The 18,877-nt window shown below is 36.2% G+C and overlaps 1 protein-coding gene and 1 long non-coding RNA gene across 9 annotated transcripts in view; both read left to right on the top strand.

The window, feature by feature from the left end:
• LOC144291979 (uncharacterized) overlaps positions 1 to 12,688 on the top strand; it is a 29,196-nt gene extending 16,508 nt beyond the window's left edge. Inside the window, exon 5 of the long non-coding RNA XR_013359518.1 lies at positions 12,472 to 12,688. This is a non-coding gene — a long non-coding RNA (uncharacterized LOC144291979). The remainder of the gene's footprint in view (positions 1 to 12,471) is intronic.
• The window catches only part of LRP1B (LDL receptor related protein 1B), a 1,828,472-nt gene that overhangs the window by 92,274 nt on the left and 1,717,321 nt on the right, over positions 1 to 18,877 (top strand). The window lies entirely within an intron of this gene.

The following is an 18,877-nucleotide window of genomic DNA, read 5'->3' as shown; positions in this document are numbered from 1 at the left end:
CTTACTGACTCTCTTTTAATCTGAGTATTATAAAACAACCAGTGTTCCTTAGCACCTATTCTATTCTTTTATTCAGGGCCAGAACCTCTAAACTAGTGTTTCCGGTACCCCCAATCTGTCATTTATACACATATGTGCGTCACAGTACATTCTCTGGAGTTCTAAGAAAATATAGGGATGAAGGAGATTGATGTGACTCAGAAGATCACAGGATGTAGAGATTTCATTGGTATTACGATGCTAATTTGCAATGTAGAAGAGACATCCATGGTTGCTTCCATCTTGGCCCACTGAGGTACATTTTAACTAAGGCTATTAACATGGAAAAACTTCCAAGGACTGCACATTTTATAATCATTCCCAGTTAAAGTTTTTACCTCCATGGCTAAAAACTCACTTTTCTTGATGAGATGCCAGGAAAGTACTGAGAGAGGGAAGAAAGTATGCCTGCTAATCATTGCTTGCATCAGAAATGTTGCATAGAAGTCTCCAGACATAAATCATTTCTTCTTGTGGGCTCTCGGGATATTGGGACACAAAGTCTGTGTAAATGACCAAGGATAAAACAGCAATTGACTTAGACTTTTCATAGCATCTTGTTAGCAAGGCTACACTTGAGTCTTTTCTACTGTCCAGCATGTAAATATCAGATGAATACCAAAACTGGAAAGAAAAAAAAAAAGAAACTACATCTCACCTAAGTGAAAGATAGAGAGGAAATATGTGCAGCTAAGGAGAAATGGGATATTACTGGGTGGTTTCACCCAACTGACAAGGGCACAAAGGATGACAGATGGTTTTGATAGGCACAGAATTGTAGATCATAGGGAAAGGATGATGTACATAGTAAATTAAACTCCAGACTTGCCTTCGTGCAGAGCAGAGGGCTGTCTCTCTAAGAACCAGTCCTTCCATAATAAGTGAGAATGATCTGTTTTGTCCAATTGCCAGTTTCCATTGAATGATGTAAATTAGGAGAGGGCCTTAGTATAAGGCCTGACCCCATAACTATTGAGTATTGTGATTGCTGTTTTGTTTTATTCTGTTTTGTTTTGTATAATCAATATCCGTGAGATTTGCAGGCATCAGGTATCAGCAGTTAATATAGTTCAATCTCATATGCTTTTAAGTTTGTTAGCATCTGTCCTTAGAAGCTAAAGTTTCCTGTGTCATCGTTAATACTAATCATATGGGATTATTTAGAATTTGGGGTACCTGTGTCATTCATTGCATTCAGGATAACACATTTAAAACAGATACTGACAGCTTAAGCCTGTTTAGAAGTCAGCAATCCTTTTGCTTTTCAAGCTCTGACATCATGTAAATGAGCAATAACCGAAGGGAAACAAGAATGTTCATAACCTAGATGTGATAAAACTTAGAGATCAAAATGCCGTTTTAAATAATTAAAGAGGAAATTTATTTCCTTTAAATTATCTTGGGGATAGAACTAGATACAGGGGTAAAAACTACTAGAAAATGAGTACCAGTCAAACATAAGAGCACTCCAGATGCATGGTGTCTGCCTCATTAGGTGGCGCCTTCTCTCACTGACGTGGAACAATCCAGGAGCTCCCACCAATGCTTAGGGATGCTGCACAGGAAATGGATGTGGCCACTGTTTTCTGTTGAAAGCCTGTGGGTATTTAATAAATGTCTGATGTTCTTTGCATAGCTCTTAAAAACTGTTTATACTTAGAATTTATAAGCTTTCAGAACCAAAGGAAATGCATCATTGGCACTTGTAGTCTGCCATTGTCACTTTAAGGATAGTTCCAAAGAGGGTAAGCAATTTCCTTAAAGTCACTTAGGAGTCAGTAACTGACTAGAACCTGAAGCTGGCTGTGTGCATTCAGAGTGCAGTGTCATTTCCTCTGGGCCAAATTCCACCATCTTTTAATTATAAGTAATATTCTGTAGCTCCTGCTTTTTCCAGATTGGGGATTTCGAAGTAGAATTTTAAGGGTTGTGCCTCCTTCCCAGGCCTACGTTGTCGCTCCAGGGTTTCACCCCAGGTGCTGAACTTTTTCTTTCCCTCCAAACTCCTTCTCCTGCTACTTTTCATTATCTTTTAAGTGATTTTCTACCTGCTGTGTGTCTGCAGCTGTGCCCCTGTCCTTATTTAGTTCTCAACCAGACTTACAAACAGCACAATGTGGATGGTGTTCAGTCTATGTAACTCATTTCCCAGCATTCCCCAGAGGGTATGCTAGTGGCCGAAACCACTACTCTGGATGAACTTGGACAGCCAGGCTTTCAGAAAGAGAGAGCAGTATGGAAGTGAATCCAAAATAAATCTTCTCTTTGTCATTTTTCTCCTGGAATACAGAATTCAAAATAGCTCTGTGGTTTTGTTCCTGTGTTTGTTTTGAGTATTCCTCCATTTGGGGCATTTGTGAACATGAACAAAGAAAGAAAAGGAAAAGTCAGATGACTATCAGCCTTAATGAGTCTTTCTTTTTCTCATCCATGTCATAGATACATATAGTACTCTGTATGACCCATCATCAGTGCCAAGTTAGCAAATCCTTTGTGAGTATGAATGCGTCCTTACATTTAAACAAAAAAAATCTGTGAAACTACGTAGTGCCAATCTGTCTGTATTGCAGAACATACAATAGAAGTATCACAATGGGTTAGGAATCTTAATCTTTTTTATTAAGAAAACATGACCATATGAAATGCTTGGTGAATTCACCACTCTTGAGTCTGTGTGATTAAACATGTATCAAGGACTCTGCCAAGGTCTGGGATATGTATATGGTTCCTGTGAAAATGTACAAGTTCTACAATTAACCCATGAAAACAGCTGTGTCCATTTTAAATTTAACTGTTATTACCTTGGTGAAAGAAAATTTGATATATAAAATGTGAAACACATTTTAACTTATAAGAAGATTGTAGGGAAAACGTACTTCTCTAACATTTTCTTTGTTGATGACAATTTTGAGAATTTTAAAACAGTAAAGCTTTTTTTTTTTTTTTTTCCTACTCTTTTAGACTTCATACCATACTGCCATTGGGTATAATAATAAAAAGAATTAGGCATTCAAAATGGTGGATAAAGAAAAATTCATATATCTAGTATTTAGAAATCAAATATCAAAGAAGATAAAAAAGAAATATGCAATTCTTCAGAAATGTCTTCTTGGGCACCTGGGAGGCTTAGTTGGTTAAACGTCTGCCTCTGGCTCATGTTATGATCCCGGGGTCCTGGGACCCAGCCCCACATCGGGCTCCTTGCTCAGCAGGAAGCCTGTTTCTCCTCTCCCTCTACCTGCCACTCCACTGCTTGTTCTCTCTCTCTCTCTCAAATACAGAAAAAGATAGATGATAGATAGATGGATAGATAGATAGATAAAATCTTTTAAAAAATGTCTTTTTATAAGATTGAGCCTCTCGACTAGATCTATCCTTATTAACTGAGAATTATGTTTTAAATTGTCAATGGCTGAAATGACTTTCTTATTCTTAAATGGGCTATAAAAAGCTTGGGTTTCTCCCTGATGACAGATCACATCAAGCAGTCCCTAAGCAGGAAAATAATAAATTTTGAAGGGTTGTATGGTCAACATCTTTGTTCCTGATTGGGCAGACTGGAAAGGGGATATTAAAGGATGTTCTGGTACAGTGTCCGCAGGACGATGCAGTATTAGTTGGGAATTATTGGGAGAAAAAGTGCAATTGGCTTATAGGTTGCAGATCAAGGAGTTAAAGGAAAGTTAAGAGACAAAATCCAAAGATGAAATTCTCACCAAAACAACTCTACTGAACTGTGAATCGTAGAAAAAAAACCCATAAGCCATGGGGCATATTCTGACCACATAATTAGAATAAAGGAAGGTGACTTCTAAAAGAACATGAGGATGTAAAGGTTAAGTGTAACAGTGGTTCTCAACTCAAGCTACACATTAGAGTTATCTGTAAAGACTTTTAAAAAAAAATAATGAGGGATCCCTGGGTGGCGCAGCGGTTTGGCGCCTGCCTTTGGCCCAGGGCACGATCCTGGAGACCTGGGATCGAATCCCACGTCGGGCTCCCGGTGCATGGAGCCTGCTTCTCCCTCTGCCTATGTCTCTGCCTCTCTCTCTCTCTCTCTCTCTCTCTCTCTCTCTGTGTGACTATCATAAATAAAAACAAATAAAAAAAATAATAAAAATAAAGTAGCAATTCTTCAAACCTTTAAAAAAAATAATGAGCGGGCTCTGTTACTCAGAAATACTGAAATCAACTTCTCTTGATAATTAAGGCCCAGGCAACTGTATTTCTTTAAAGCTCCACCAGTGATTTTGATGAGCAGCCAAATTTTAGAACCACCTGTGCTGGGAAAATTCCTTAAAGTGGCTGGAGGATCGCCACGTGGTTCTCAATGTTGCACCTGCTCCAGTGCCCATAGGAGAGGAGGAAGCCATTAAGGGTGTCCTGCCACACCATACAAAGAAACTGATTCCAACTAATATGTAACTGAGACGTTTTTGTTCCAAAAATAAATCAAACCAAAGAAAATGGATATAAAAAAGAAGTGTTGAATCTTATCTGTAAACTTGGTTTGGGCTTAAGGTGGCATTAATTATGTCACTGGAAAGGGGCAGTACAGTGTACCCTACCTGTTTTAAATGATTGGTAAGTGAATGGAATGAGGTTTCGGTCTTTGTTCATCCACGGTTGCTTAATTGCATTTCTATATTGAATATTCTTATTCTACCAATAACGGTTTATTTTCATAATTTTGTAGCTTTTCAAAAATATGATGTACTCTTCCAGAATTCATTTAAAAAACAGTAACTGAAGGGCTATTATTTGCTAGGCTCCAATAAGTTTATAGTTACTTTGATAATTTGACATATTCCCTATTCTACTATTATTATAGTATGTGTGGCACCCTTTATGAATATTGAATATTATTGATTAAGATTATAGTAAGTTCACTTATTGTTTCATAGATTTCTAAATGTAAAGAAAGACTTTTTGAATCATTTATTATTTGAATAATGAAGATCCTAGTATCTGTTTAGGAGCTAGCAAAGTTATTCAGTTCAAGGCCATTTGAAATACAATAATTAATCACTTAAAAACCAAAATACAAATGATACGTGATACACTTGTAATATGAACTAAAAAATCCTTCCCCGAAGGATGTTTAATTCTAATTCTAGGTAGCGTAGGCCCCATAATGTTTAAAGAGGAGGTGCCACTGAAGGTGGATTTTGTCAACTCAAGAGAAAAGAAAACATTATGTACGGAGGAAACAGTACAAATAAAAAAAACATATTCTCACAACATATTTGAAGGAATGAGTAAGAGACAGCTTTAGCTAGAATAGGTATGAATATGTTTAAAGATTAAGCAAAAGGCAGATTAATAAGCAAATTGGATATTATAGCATTAAGAATATTTCAAAAAACAACAGAAAAATATGTCTTAATAATATTTTACAAATACTTTTTTTAAAACTGCCAATGTTTTGGAAGCATAACTGTGAAAACAATGTGCAGAGTTGATTAGATAAACAACAATTGGGTGGCAAGGAAACACAAACATTCCAGGTAAAAAGACTATGGAAAAGAGGGTAGATTTGAGAGATGTTTTGAGAGATGTTTTGTGTGTAGAACCATCAGGACTTAGTGGACACTTGGAAGGTGCAGTGTAAGGGAGGTAGAGATGATTCCAAGTTCCTGACCTAGATTTGGGGACATTATAACTATAATTTCAAAAAACCCCACCAAAACCAAACTCAAGCAGAATGTGAGGTTGAGTTCCTGGAACAAAATGAGTTCTTTTTTGATCAAGTTATATTTGAGGTCCCTGGGATATATCTAGATCAAACTGGAAAAATGAATATTTGAAAATCTGATTCTGGAACTCAAGTGAAAGTACCATGGATGAATAGTAGCTTTTGGCTCCTAGTGACAGATAGATAGAATGGTTTTAACAATAAAAAGAGTAATTATTTTAGAATTAGATGTTTTAAGTTGGGACACCTACCTTACTTCATTCAGCACCAGATGTTCCAATAATTTTACTCTGCTGTTTGACTTTATTAGTGGGAAGTCTTCAGTGCCTTCAAAAAGGAGATCTCATCTCATTGACAATGACTGGGATACTTCTTCCTTCCTAAATGAGTTCCTAGAAGGTCACTGACACAACCAGGATTGGTTTAGATTGTGTTGCATCAACTTGGATTAAGTCTGAGTTTTTTTGGTTATTTAACTACTTGGATGAAGAATCCTTGCTTTGACAGAAAAGAGGTATGTGAGAGTGGGTGGGGGGAGATGAAAGCATTCTAGGAGGAAAACAATGTATCCTGCCAAAGAAGTTATAGGTATACAAGTAATGATTGATGTCTGGAAGTAGAGAAAGACAATGGAGAACAATAAAAAATTAAGAATAGAATTAAAAGGGCTGACATTTTAAGACAAATTTAGGATGAGGAATGCAGGCAGATATCCAGTTTCTGAAAGAGTATAGTTTAAACAATCCTATTCAGTATTATAATAAGTTATATTTCAAAACAAAGAATTGTCATACAAATTATAGGAATTAAATTGGACTATATCTTGGTCTGGGGATATTAATGATTCTCAGTGGCCTATGATGGTGATAGAATCTCATAGTTGAGGGAACTAAGAGATTTTTATATGCACCTAAGAAAGATGGACAACCATTGATGTAAGAATGAGGAACAAAAATTAAATCATTTAAACAGTGGAGCAGCCATCAGAGGAGAGAATCCTGCACTCGTGGTTTCAGGAAGGTAGATAAGATGGTTGTCTTCAAGGAGAATAGTAGACGGAGTCTATGCTGAATAGTGTTAAATTTTAAAAAGCTGTCATCAGTCAGCCAGCAACTGAGAGAATAGGAAAAAGGAGTGGCTAGCACGAAGGTTTCTATCTCCTAAATCTCTGCTGCCTATGTCTCACCCACTTCTCACTGAATGGAGAGATGGCCCCAGATGGGCCCTGTACCATGAAGTGGAACGTGGAACAGCTTCCACGTCCTCCACAAAGGAAAGCTCAAGGCTGTAGTAGAGCTCAAGGCCCCGTATTTCTACATGTAACTGTAAACAAACAAACAAACAAATAAAAGAAATACTACTAGTGATATGTTTTTGCACCAAGAATAAAAAATAGTAAAAATACAGTTAATAATGTTTTTTACTAGATAGTTATGTGGCCACTGTTATTTTGCTATTTAGCAAAATAATTTCCATAGATAGAAAGGATGAAGGCCAGATTTCATTCAATGCCGAGAAAGAAGCAGCAAGTCTTGGCCACTCTCTCCCACTTGTGGCAAACACCTTGCCATAATTATGGGCCAAAGGACAGGATTCAGCAGAGATTAAGAGATTGGTGACAAATCATTCAGAAAGAGGGATATAATTGGATAGGAGAAGATGGGATGAAGAGCAGTGGTAGAGAGGTTTGCATGGTGGGTTAGAAGGATTTACACATATATCCAAACCACAGAGAAAAGCAGGTAAAGCTCCAGGTGATGGAATAGCCAGGAAGAAGAAGTGGATGAGTTGGTTCCTATCTTTTGACATCTATAGGAATCTTGGTTAGATACTCTATTAGGGGGCGCCTGGGTGGCTCAGTGGTTGAGCGTCTACCTTTGGCTCAGGTCGTGATCCAAGTTCCTGGGTTTGAGTCCCACGTCAGGCTCCCGGCTTGGAGTGTACTTCTCTCTCTGCCTGTGTCTCTGCCTCTCTCTCTCTCTCTGTCTCTTATGAATAATTAAATAAAATCTTAAAAGAACAAATACTTTATTAGTTTGCTGGGACTGCTATTACTGAGTGACTTAAACAATAGAAATTTATTCTAATGGTTTTGGGGGCTAGAAGTCCCCAGGATCAAGATGTTTGCGGTCCATGCTTCCTCTTAAGTTTGGAGAGAAAGACCAGAATTAGGTGTCCTCTTAGTTTCTGGCAGTTCCTTGGCTTTTGGGAGAGCAACTTCAGTTTTCAGGAGCCACACTCCTGAACGTGCTTGTCTGTCTCTTCACATGGCATTCTTTTTATAAGGACATCGGTCATATTTAACTAGGCAACCGTCCTGGTCCAGTATGACTTCAGCTTAATTAATTACATCCAGAATGATTATTTCCAAATAAGTTTATATTCTGAGGTACTGCAGGATTAGGACTTCCAACATATGAACTGGGGGGTGGGGCACAAGCCAACTTGTGACAGATGCCAAATAATGTAAGAAGGGAAATTTAGAAAACCAGTTTGGGGGAATGGGAAGAGCAGTTGGCAATATGCCATTTTTTTTCTTTAGAAAACCAACATATTAAGTGAATCCTGTCAACAAATACAGAAAATCAGCTTTCTCCAAATATATCTGCTTTTACCAAATATGGTTAGTTTAGCAGTAACATGAGAATACAAATTATTGCAGCGATTTGATGGTATAAGTCTGTCTATCTAGCATGTGCACATTTATCTCATTATAAACACACAAAAAGAAAGTCATATCATATTGTGAGTAAAGTTAACACAGAGACAGAATAAATAGAAGACTGGTGTGCAGACTTGTAAAAAGCCCATATGTGACAAACAGTTAAAGTATATGATTCAGAGTAAAAAATATGTGGTGGTGTAAGAAATAACACAAAAAGCTTGAAATTATGCTGCAACCCTAAAAAAATTGTCTTTGACAGGTCTGTAAGAACAAAATTGCAACATCAGCTGAGATAAAAATAGGTTTGAGCGGGACTGAGGAACATTTGGATTTCAAATATCTAATAAATTGTGGCTGGGAAAAGCTAAAGTACTTCAATGACACTGCTTGGTACTAAATATTTAGAACAACCAGCTCCAATTTCAAGATAACTAACATCACCAAGGCCTTTCCTTACAATCAAGAGTGATTTCTTTCTAGGTCAGGAGACCCGGGCATATCAACTCTAATAAAAATCTAACACGAGTAACTTTCTTATACTTTCCCTGTACCCCGACTCCATCCCTAAACACAGATCATGCCCTACAGATCTATCCTCTGCCTTTATTAGTTGAGTCCCTGGTATTAATATATGCTCTGAAGGATAGATTCAGTCATTCAGGATTTCAGTTGCCTTGTACTACTAAAGCTTTTGTTTCTTTCCAAAATACTCCTTCATAATATCCTAGCCCCCAGATATCTGCCATCGCATTTTCATCATTTTCTTGGTATCAGCTTAATTGGGAAAATATTCCAGGGTCATTGATCACTTAAAGTTTCATATAATGAGCACAGAATGAAAATCATTACTAAATATATAAGCCCTCTGATAGGCTAGTCCATAAATTTACTGAAATTACAATCATCAGTATGTTTAGCAGTGGTTTTTCAATTCACATTTCTTGCCTTAATGAACATGAGAAGTAAATATTGACTGCTTTTTAATGTGACTCATTCTTTTATAGCCATCTTCATAACTTTGATAAGAAGCATAATTGCAACTGGTTTTATGCGAGCTGCCTTAAGGAGCTGCATTCTCTCCGGTCATCCCCATCAAGGAGCTTATCATTTAAAAATACACATGGAAAATATGTGCTCATCACACTGATGCATTCAATTCAAATATTTAACCACAACATGATCTGAACATTTTTCTTTTCTGTAAAGGACATACAGATTATGAGTATTTTTCAAAGATGGTGAGGGAGAGTGAAAAATGGATAAAAAGGGAAAAAAAAGTTTAAAAAGTCTGTGTTTAGTCATGTGATTAAAGAGGAAGTCTTTGTTTCAAGCTCGAAGACATTCAACCTCTTTAATCTTCCTGTCTCAACAGAAATTAATGGCATCAAGTAGTTTTGAGGATAGGAAAGGAGAAAACACAAATGGGGCAATCTTCAGAAACCAATAGGAATCTAGAGTTAGCTTTCTCTCCTTCACTTCTCTGGACCCAAGTTTGTTTGTTAGTTTGTATATGAAATTAAATTGAAAGTGAATGTATTTAGCTTTTCCATTTCTCTCACTATATGACTAGGTGACTTTATGTGTTGGATGAAAGAAGTCATTGTAAATTGTGAGATTAAAATCAGCAAGACTTTGATATTTATTGACTTATATCGTTCAACCTCCCGAAAGGCTTGTCCATGTCCTCACCAGAATTTGATATTGTCATTTAAAAAATTATTATTTTAGCTATTAGGAATATAATGATGTCGTGGTATTAATTTGCATTTCAACATAGGGAGACTTTTTTTAAGTTTCTGAGAATCACCCTCTGAGGATTCTGACTCAGTAACTCTTGCATAGGGTCAACAAACTGTTTTAAACAAGTTCCTTAGATGATTTTGATATTTGGTCAAGTATAGGGACAAGCAAAGCAGAATCATTCAAGAATTTAGTCATTGCCAGTGATGAATGAGGGAGTTAAAAAGTGAATGGACCAATAATATGAAAATAACTCAATAAAATTTGGTGAAAGATTTGAACAACACTTCACCAAAGAAGATATAAGGAGAGATAACAGAGTATGAAAAGATGCTTACCATCATCATTCATTACATTAGAACTGTAATGAGATACCACTCACACACACCTATTAGAATGGCTGGGGGTGGGGAGCAAAAACGTATCAATACCAAGAGCTTGTGAAAATGTGGAGAAATCGGAACTCTCATATACTTTGTTGATGAGAGTGCAAAATGTTTTGCCCACTTTGGCAAACAGTTTGGTGGCTCCTTATAAGGTAAAATGATAATTATTTTATGGCCCTGGAATCCCACTTCTAAGCATTTACCTAAGAGAAATTAACCTAAGAGAAATTTGATGTTAACACAAAATCTGTATGTGAATGTTTATAGCAAATTTGTACATAATTACCAAAAATGGGGGAGAATCCAAATCTCTTTCAAATGTGAATGGGTAAAGAAACTATGGTTCATCTCTACGATGGATTAGTACTCAGTAATACAAAGGAATGAATCATGGATACACACAACAAATCACAAGTACATTAAGTGAAAGAAGCCAGAATCAAAATACTACATATTCTGTAATTCCATTTATATGCCAGTCTGGAAAAAGCAAAACTGTAGGACTAGAGAATAGATCAGCGTTTGCTGGGGGTGGGGACAGTGGAAAGGCTAGACTACAAGGGATCAGCACAAGGGTAGGTAATGGAATTGTTATGTATCCTGATTATGTGGGGGTAGCAAAACTCTATGCATTTGTCAAATTCCTAGAACTATACACTAAAAAGAGAGAGTTTTATTGGAGGCAAATTTATTTTATTTTTTTTAAATGTAAACCAGGCAAAGTATCCCAGCTGTCCAGCTCCTTAAGGACCAGGGCAATCTTTGTTTTTGCTCATAGACTAAAACTGATCCTTAGACATAACAGGGACTCAGTAAGTAAATAATGATGGATTGAATGATTAAATGGCATTTTAATGGTCAATATGAATTTATATTTTTTAACGTTCCATGTTAAAATTAGTGGTAAAATGAGGCACAAACCTTTTTAGTCAGGGTTCACTAACATAGGATAATGAGTCAAAAGTGGAAACAGGTACCTGTCTGCATAGTATAATCCAGAGACCTGAGATGACAGTTACCTTCAGCCAATGTGCACAAGTGTAGATTTCAAAGGAAAGAAAAGTCGTCACTCTCGGTATCTATTTCAAAGTCATGAGGAGAGTACAGTACATCACTTTAAAGTTGCAAACTCCTAAGTTTCATCCTGGATATGACTTTCAAGCCATGTGGTTTTGGGGACGTTATTAAGCCTGTGTGCCCCTCCCTGTTTGTAGTCTAAGGAATGGTAATTATAGTACTTACTGGAGTGGGTTATTGCAAGGAATAAATGGGTAAATACGAGTGAGGGAGTTAGAACAGACCCTTGCACATAACAAGCACTTGATAAAGGTCAGGTACTGTGAGCCTGTTTGACAGTATAGTAGATATCCCATTCATATATTTTTGTGCCATTCTCTTGACAGAGAAAGGTAGATATATGTCCTTCCTATTATACTTACCGTGCAATCTCCATATTTATAGACTATAAATATATGTCATGAATGTGTAATGGAAAGATGAAAAAAAACAAGAATTCTGGGTTTTAATATTTGTGTTTGCCCTTATTTCCAGCATAGAATTTGAAAAAAGAACAACTTCTACAAATCTGAATTTCTTTGTATACAAAATGAAATGATTAGACAGTCTGCTGGATCTTTTAAATTCCGGGATTCTCATATATGCATTGACAATAGATGAATATAGCAGTTTGACAACTTTCTATACGGAACAGTGTTCACATGGCTAGATACGTGTTACTCATACTGTGCCCACAAAGCACATGCAAATTCCCCTCATCTGTTTCACCTGAGTAAGGGTGACCTTTCACAATCTGGTATGAATTACAAAATCTTTTCTAGCTGCAACAAGTGAATAGATCATATTCTTGTAGCACCCATAAAAGTCATACTTGCTGTCAACGTGAGAAATTTTGGCTCAGTGCTCATGTTTCTCTTTCCCTGTCATAGGAGAAAGGCAATTCTTCTTATGAGGAGGACAAGATGTACCATGAGGAAATATCATGAAAAATAACCCACTCCTGGCCCCAATAGCTCCAGAAGCTACATTTGAAAACAAAAATATGTTTATTTTTTTTATGTAAATAGTCAAGCTATATGTTTTAATCTTCTCTGCAATGTCGTTATTTTAGAAAAGATTGAGCTATACCCTTTAGAAAATAGCACCCTCCCCACTCCTACCAAAATAAAACTTTTACTGCTTGAAGGACTTTTTATTTGTTTGGCTATAACATAAATGTCAATTCACTTCACCATCTGGGGAAAAGGATTTTAAGTTAGCCTCTTAGTAAATTTACCTAATTGAATGTAACTTATTAAATTTAGTCACTATGCATTTCAAAAGAAATGATGTGGAAAAGAGCCAAGGTGTTATTTATCACATAGACTTATTCGCTCTGGAATGTGACCATTATGACATGACATGGCAGGCTCTGCAGGAACTATCCTTCAAAACAATGACTATGGCACCAGGCTTTTCTTTTCAGCCATCTCAATATGGTGATGCACATAAGCTGAGAGAGAAAAATGGTGCAACTTGATTGAAACATGGGCAGAAAACTCCTATCTTAACAGATGTTCCTTTAAGTTTAAAATGGAAGTAAAACTGTGAATCAACTTCTATCAAAGTTCATACAGCTGTTGCTGTGTTTTAAAGGTGACAGAGTCTTGACAGTTCCTAAGAAATAGGCAAAAAATAAAGCATGAGGGTTTTTTTTGGGAAGAACTTTTGAAATGTTGATCTTTTAGAAAAATTTTAATGTGTTTCATGGGCCACATAACTATCAGATCTAGTCAGTGTCTCCATTGACTGTCTCCTTTTCTCTTCTTAGCCTTTTGAGAGCTGGGCTTATCCTGTTCATTCTCTGTGAGTTGGTAGGCAATGCATAGTGGAAATTTATGGGAGATGCCAGCTAGTAAGTTAAATCTATTCATCCTTGTTATCACTATGATTCTATACTTGCTTTAGCCTTCCATTAAAAAAAATGAAGCACATTCCTCATCAGAGTATGTAAAGCTTTTTCCTATTTAGATGCTATTGAAAATCAGTGACCAATGAACTCGTCAATACATTATCACCCATATTGTGTGAAAGTTATTCCTCTGGGAGAAATAAATTTGTATTTTTAAATAATTTTTAACCTAAGACACAAAGTACCAAGTGACAGAAAACCCACCCAGATGATTCCTTCCCAAGTCCTCTGTGAGGAGTTATGCTGTACTTTGCTGTCATACCACTTTATGTTGTCCCCTTCTAATCACAGTTATTACCGCACTCCTCTTATTAAAATCCCACATTCTAGACATAGTGCCTGGATTCACATTTCTATGACTTAGTAAAAGACTATACTCTCCTCTTTTCTAAATAAGAGTACTAAAAGTACTTGCCTCATAGAGTTGGCATGCTGATAGAATAGCACTATGACCCAAAAGTGTTTTTGGTAAGTAGATCCTGTAGGAAATTGTGGTGTTATAGTTAGCTACTAAACTGTTCCTGGTAAAAGGTTACCAAAAAACAAAAACAAAAACAAAAACGAGAAATGATTGTAGTAAAACTACAGATAGAAAACATTCTGTGGAATTAGAAATTACAGGTTGACTGGCCGAGTGGGGAACCTGTTTGGAATGGGGAGGAGATTGTGAAGGAGAAGGAGAGGCAAGATGGCTGACAGGATAATAATGGGACCCGGTAATAGATAAGAAAATTCATTTTAGGGAAAAAGAAAATGTATTGTTAGAAACAGATCACAAAAAAAATCAGTTTCTCTGCTTTATTTTTCTTCCCCACACATAATGCTACCTAGGTTATATTTACTTTTTTGGCTTTATTATCTTTTTTCCCAACCAGAGTGTAAGTCCTGTTATAGCAGAAACACTCTATGTGTTCGCTCTTTTTCCACTTAGGCGGTGCTTAACAAATTGCTGTTGAGTAACTGAGCAGAAGAATGAATTCAAATGGGGATTCAGGATGCAAGTGTAGAATTTGTGGTGAAGTCACAGAAGAACCATACCTAATGTAATAGAGAAGGAAAAACAGATGATAGAGTAGCAATGAAAACCTGGAAGATTCAATTAATATGAGTTTGTAGAGGACCAACTGAATATGTTTTAGTATTTTTTCCCCATGACATTCTGTAGCAAACAGAGAAACAAAAAAGTTCACTTGATAATTGACATGTTAATTATCCAAGGAAAGTGGTGATTGGAGGAACTTTTTTTTTTTTTTTAAAGATCTTATTTATTTATTTATTCATGAGAGACAGAGAGAGGCAAAGATATAGGCAGAGGGAGAAGCAGGCTCCCTGCAGGAAGCCCCATACGGGACTTGATTCTAGGACCTTGGATCATGACCTGAGCCGAAGGCAGATGCTCAACCATTGAGCCACCCAGGTGCCCAAGAAACTGGGTCTTAAGGAAGTTGTTACTCAAGGTTGATTCCTGGACCTGCAGTATCAGAATTGCCTGGAAAACCATGAGACCCCATCATTTTTGAGGGATATCACCCTAGATCTACTGAATCAGAAAATCTGAAATGCAGCCAGCAATCTGTATTTTTACCATCTTCCAGTTGTTTCTGATGCAGGCCAAGTTTCAGACTCAATGCCCTAAATTGTTGAAATTGCTAAAATGTGAAGCTTAGCTGAGAAAGGAACTAGGATACCACCAGAACAGAGAGGATTATTAGACAGTCACCATGTTCTGGGAAGCCCTGATTGAGGGGCACATCTGATGTTGAAACAGTGATTATAAAGTCTAGGGATTATGGTTGTGTTCCTGGATGGTTGTGGGTGAGAGAGGAGAGAATAGGCACTCTTGCTCTGGAAATATGACTAATGCTTTGCATAAAATGTATCTTAAAGTGGCATATCTAATAAATATGATTGTAGTGAAAGTCCAAGCTATCTGCAGAATGGATTATGGGACTATCCTTTCAAGTCACCACCAAGGAAGCTCTTGGTTACTGTGCTCCCCTTTGGCTTTGATGTCAGTCACCAGGAATATCCATTCACTGCTTCTATGTGACAAAAACGTAACTTCCTAAATAACAAAATGAGTTAAATTCATCCAAAGTAAATCATGTCCCTCATATCTGAAACCACAAATTGCATCAGTTGCTTAGAAAACAGACTGAATTTTTAGCGAACACAATGAAGATGACTGCAGTTTTTCATGCCATTACAATCAATTTCTAAGTAAATTTCAGTGATTCTACCAAATGATAATCTGATTCTTACAATTAATAACTTCCTAGCCCACTGTGACTTGACCCAAGCTGTACATATGGCTACTTAGCATAGCACACAAACCTCTTCCATCCATAGCTGCAATGTGAGGCTAAAGTCATTCACAATTCACATACCTTTTTTTTTTTTTTGCATAGCTGCTTCATAGTATAAACCAAAATTGAATTTATATTCATATGTGACCTTATACTATTTTGTTAAGAGATTGAGAATGTATCTCAAAACATATTACATGAAAGTAATGTTTAAGAGAAGCAATAGGATTATTATAAAATGGAGACCATTGAGAAGGGAGAGGGTGAATGTACCTACTCGATAACACATAAAACCCTCTGGAGACATAGAGCTAGGCTGGCAGATGATAGAAGAAAGAAAATACTTACATGAGATGTGAGAATTAATAGGGAACTCTTCATCCCAACCTCAAAATATCTTTTCCTCAGCTCTCTATTGTGCTTGGAATTTTACTATTAGTGATCCATTCATAGGATCCAGGCATGGTGTATCTCTTGTCTTGTGTTTAAATGGCAGTGTTCCCAGGAGAAGTACTATCTTTTGTTTCTACCCATTTATTGTCCCCATATCATGAGTTAGCTTATTTTACTTTGAGAGGGGTATTTTTGCAAAATGAACCAAAGAACACATCTGTCATGTTCTAGAATGCATGTACTCTCGGTAAGCATGTGACTTTATTGGAATCTTTACTCCAGACACAAAGTAGGAATCACTTGTTAAAAAGAAAAAGAATGTGAGCTTCAGCCATTTACATAATGCCCAGAGCTGAGTTACAAACTCACTACAAGGCAATGAAATGAAGGATTAAGCTGAATACCAAGAAATGAGGAATTGGACTGAGAGCAGTCATCGGCTATGCTGGGACATTGGTGTTGGTTCGGGGAGGAGGTAATGATATATTTATTGAATCAATTCATTATGTAACACACAAGCCAGAAGCTGTGAAATATTCAAGCACAAGGCTGACACAGGGTGAGAGTGAAGTTGTTAAAAGAGGCACAGACAAGGGTAAATTTATGTAGATTCAGATACAACCCTTCTGACAGTATGCTCAACTTATTGTGCTATTGTACCACCTGGCCTCCATGGATCTCTAGACTTAGTCTTCCAGTCACAGCATCATAAAATTATGAGATTTGGTTGCTAAGTGGTCTTAACATGATTTAATGAAAACCCATTCTATAGGATTAGCTATAGCCTGTAGTAATAGAAAGTTCAACTAAGGAATATACCTAGAATCTCATACACTTAAATTAGCTTAGATGTGTAAAGTTCCTTTTAACTACGTGCTATATCAAAAACCAAAAACAAATGGATCTCTTATAGACACTACTCACCTTTTAAAACAAAGCAAAAAATAGTAAAATATGTTTTGAATTCATATAATTACTTTTCAAGAGTAAATACAGCAGAGATTATGCTATCCATTCTTAATGGAAAAGTATTCTGGGGCACCTGGGTGGCTCAGTGGTTGAGTGCCTACCTTCAGTTCAGGTTGTGATCCCGGAGTCCTGGGATGGAGTCCTGCATTGGACTCCCTGTAGGGAGCCTGCTTCTCCCTCTGCTTATGTCTCTGCCTCTCTCTCTGTGTCTCTCATGAATAAATAAATAAAATCTTTTTTTTTTTAAAAGAAAGAAAAGTATTGCATTTTTTATTTTATTTCTTTTTACATTATGTTTTAAAGAGTTCACTGTAAAGTCTATTTTTCCATTATTCATGCTCATGTTGGAAAAATAAACTAAGATGATTTAATTGGTCCAGGATTGGCCCCAATCTAGTGAACTTTCATTATAGTCCTATAAAACTAATAATCAAAATATATACTTTTGATCTGACATTCACAAGTCCTAATATAATAAGAAGAATCTTAGTTTCATGCTTCTTGTGTTCTAAGAGTGTAAATCACTTTATGCAAATTTACATTTTTATGAAGTAGAAATTCTGAATATTTTTAGCCTTGAAATGGCTTTAAAATGCAATAATCTTTTGGCACCAGAGCTTAACAAGGACAAATATCTTGCAATGAAACAAAAGGTCAACTGATTGAGAATATTTAAATATGTTCTTCATCTTTATGCAAAAAAGTATATTTTTGCTCTATCTTTTAAAAGTGAAACTTATGAACCTTTGTTAATTTTTATTATATTCTATTTTTCCTGTTAAATATCATTGCAACATTCCATAGGGCTGCTAATTTTTTTATGAGTAAATTATATATCACCAGAAGTTCTTTATAGGAAGTTATGCTCTAATTAGGGCTAGCACCGAATCGTAAGTATCAGATTCAAATACATAAAAACTCTCCTTGGAGCAGGAGGTTAAACTTGCATCTATTTTCCCTAAAGATATCATTTGGTACTGGGATAGTAGCAAAATAACTAATATATTGTTTATTAGCCTCAATATTTAAAACCCTAAAACACATTTAAAAAATAAATGTCTTCAAGTGCTATTCTTCTCATTAATGAAATTCTGATTTGCTTTATGAATTTTAACATAGGCTCAAAAAGCCAAGTAATACTATTTTGAGTCTTTTCATTTTCTGGTCTGACATAAAATTATCAGAAAAGTCTCAAAAAGCTATGCAAGACTTAATTTACATCAAGTAAACTTGAGCATTTGATAGTACCACTGATAACATTGCTCGTTTAGTTGATCCTTAATTGTGAATCATCGTATCTTTAGAATGAAAGGAGCATATACAAATACCAAATAAAGAACATGTGTTTCCTGCATTGTCAAAGGTTTGTTGGTTTGCTTTTTCACCTAAGTTAATACGAGACTACCATTTATCATGATATTGATATTCAATCACTTTTTTATAGGAATGGAATAAGAAAGCTTTATTTGGTGAGGCCAAATGTACTTACTGTCACTCACAGAAGTAGATTTTGCAACTTTGCAATTAGTGTCTGGAGTGAACATTTACTAGCTGCTTTGCTTTTCTAGCAAGAATCAAGAGAGCGAGAAAGTAAAATTGACCTGAACTTGCAGAAGAGCTCAGATACTAAATCCTGAAATTAATTAGAAGATGTATGACCACCCTTGATCTTGATTCTAATCCAATTCTAATTAAACCTACACCATAAACCAAGAA

This window comes from Canis aureus, chromosome 20, assembly GCF_053574225.1.
Source record: "Canis aureus isolate CA01 chromosome 20, VMU_Caureus_v.1.0, whole genome shotgun sequence".
Classification (NCBI taxonomy): domain Eukaryota; kingdom Metazoa; phylum Chordata; class Mammalia; order Carnivora; family Canidae; genus Canis; species Canis aureus.
This window is presented reverse-complemented; position numbering and strand designations above follow the sequence as displayed.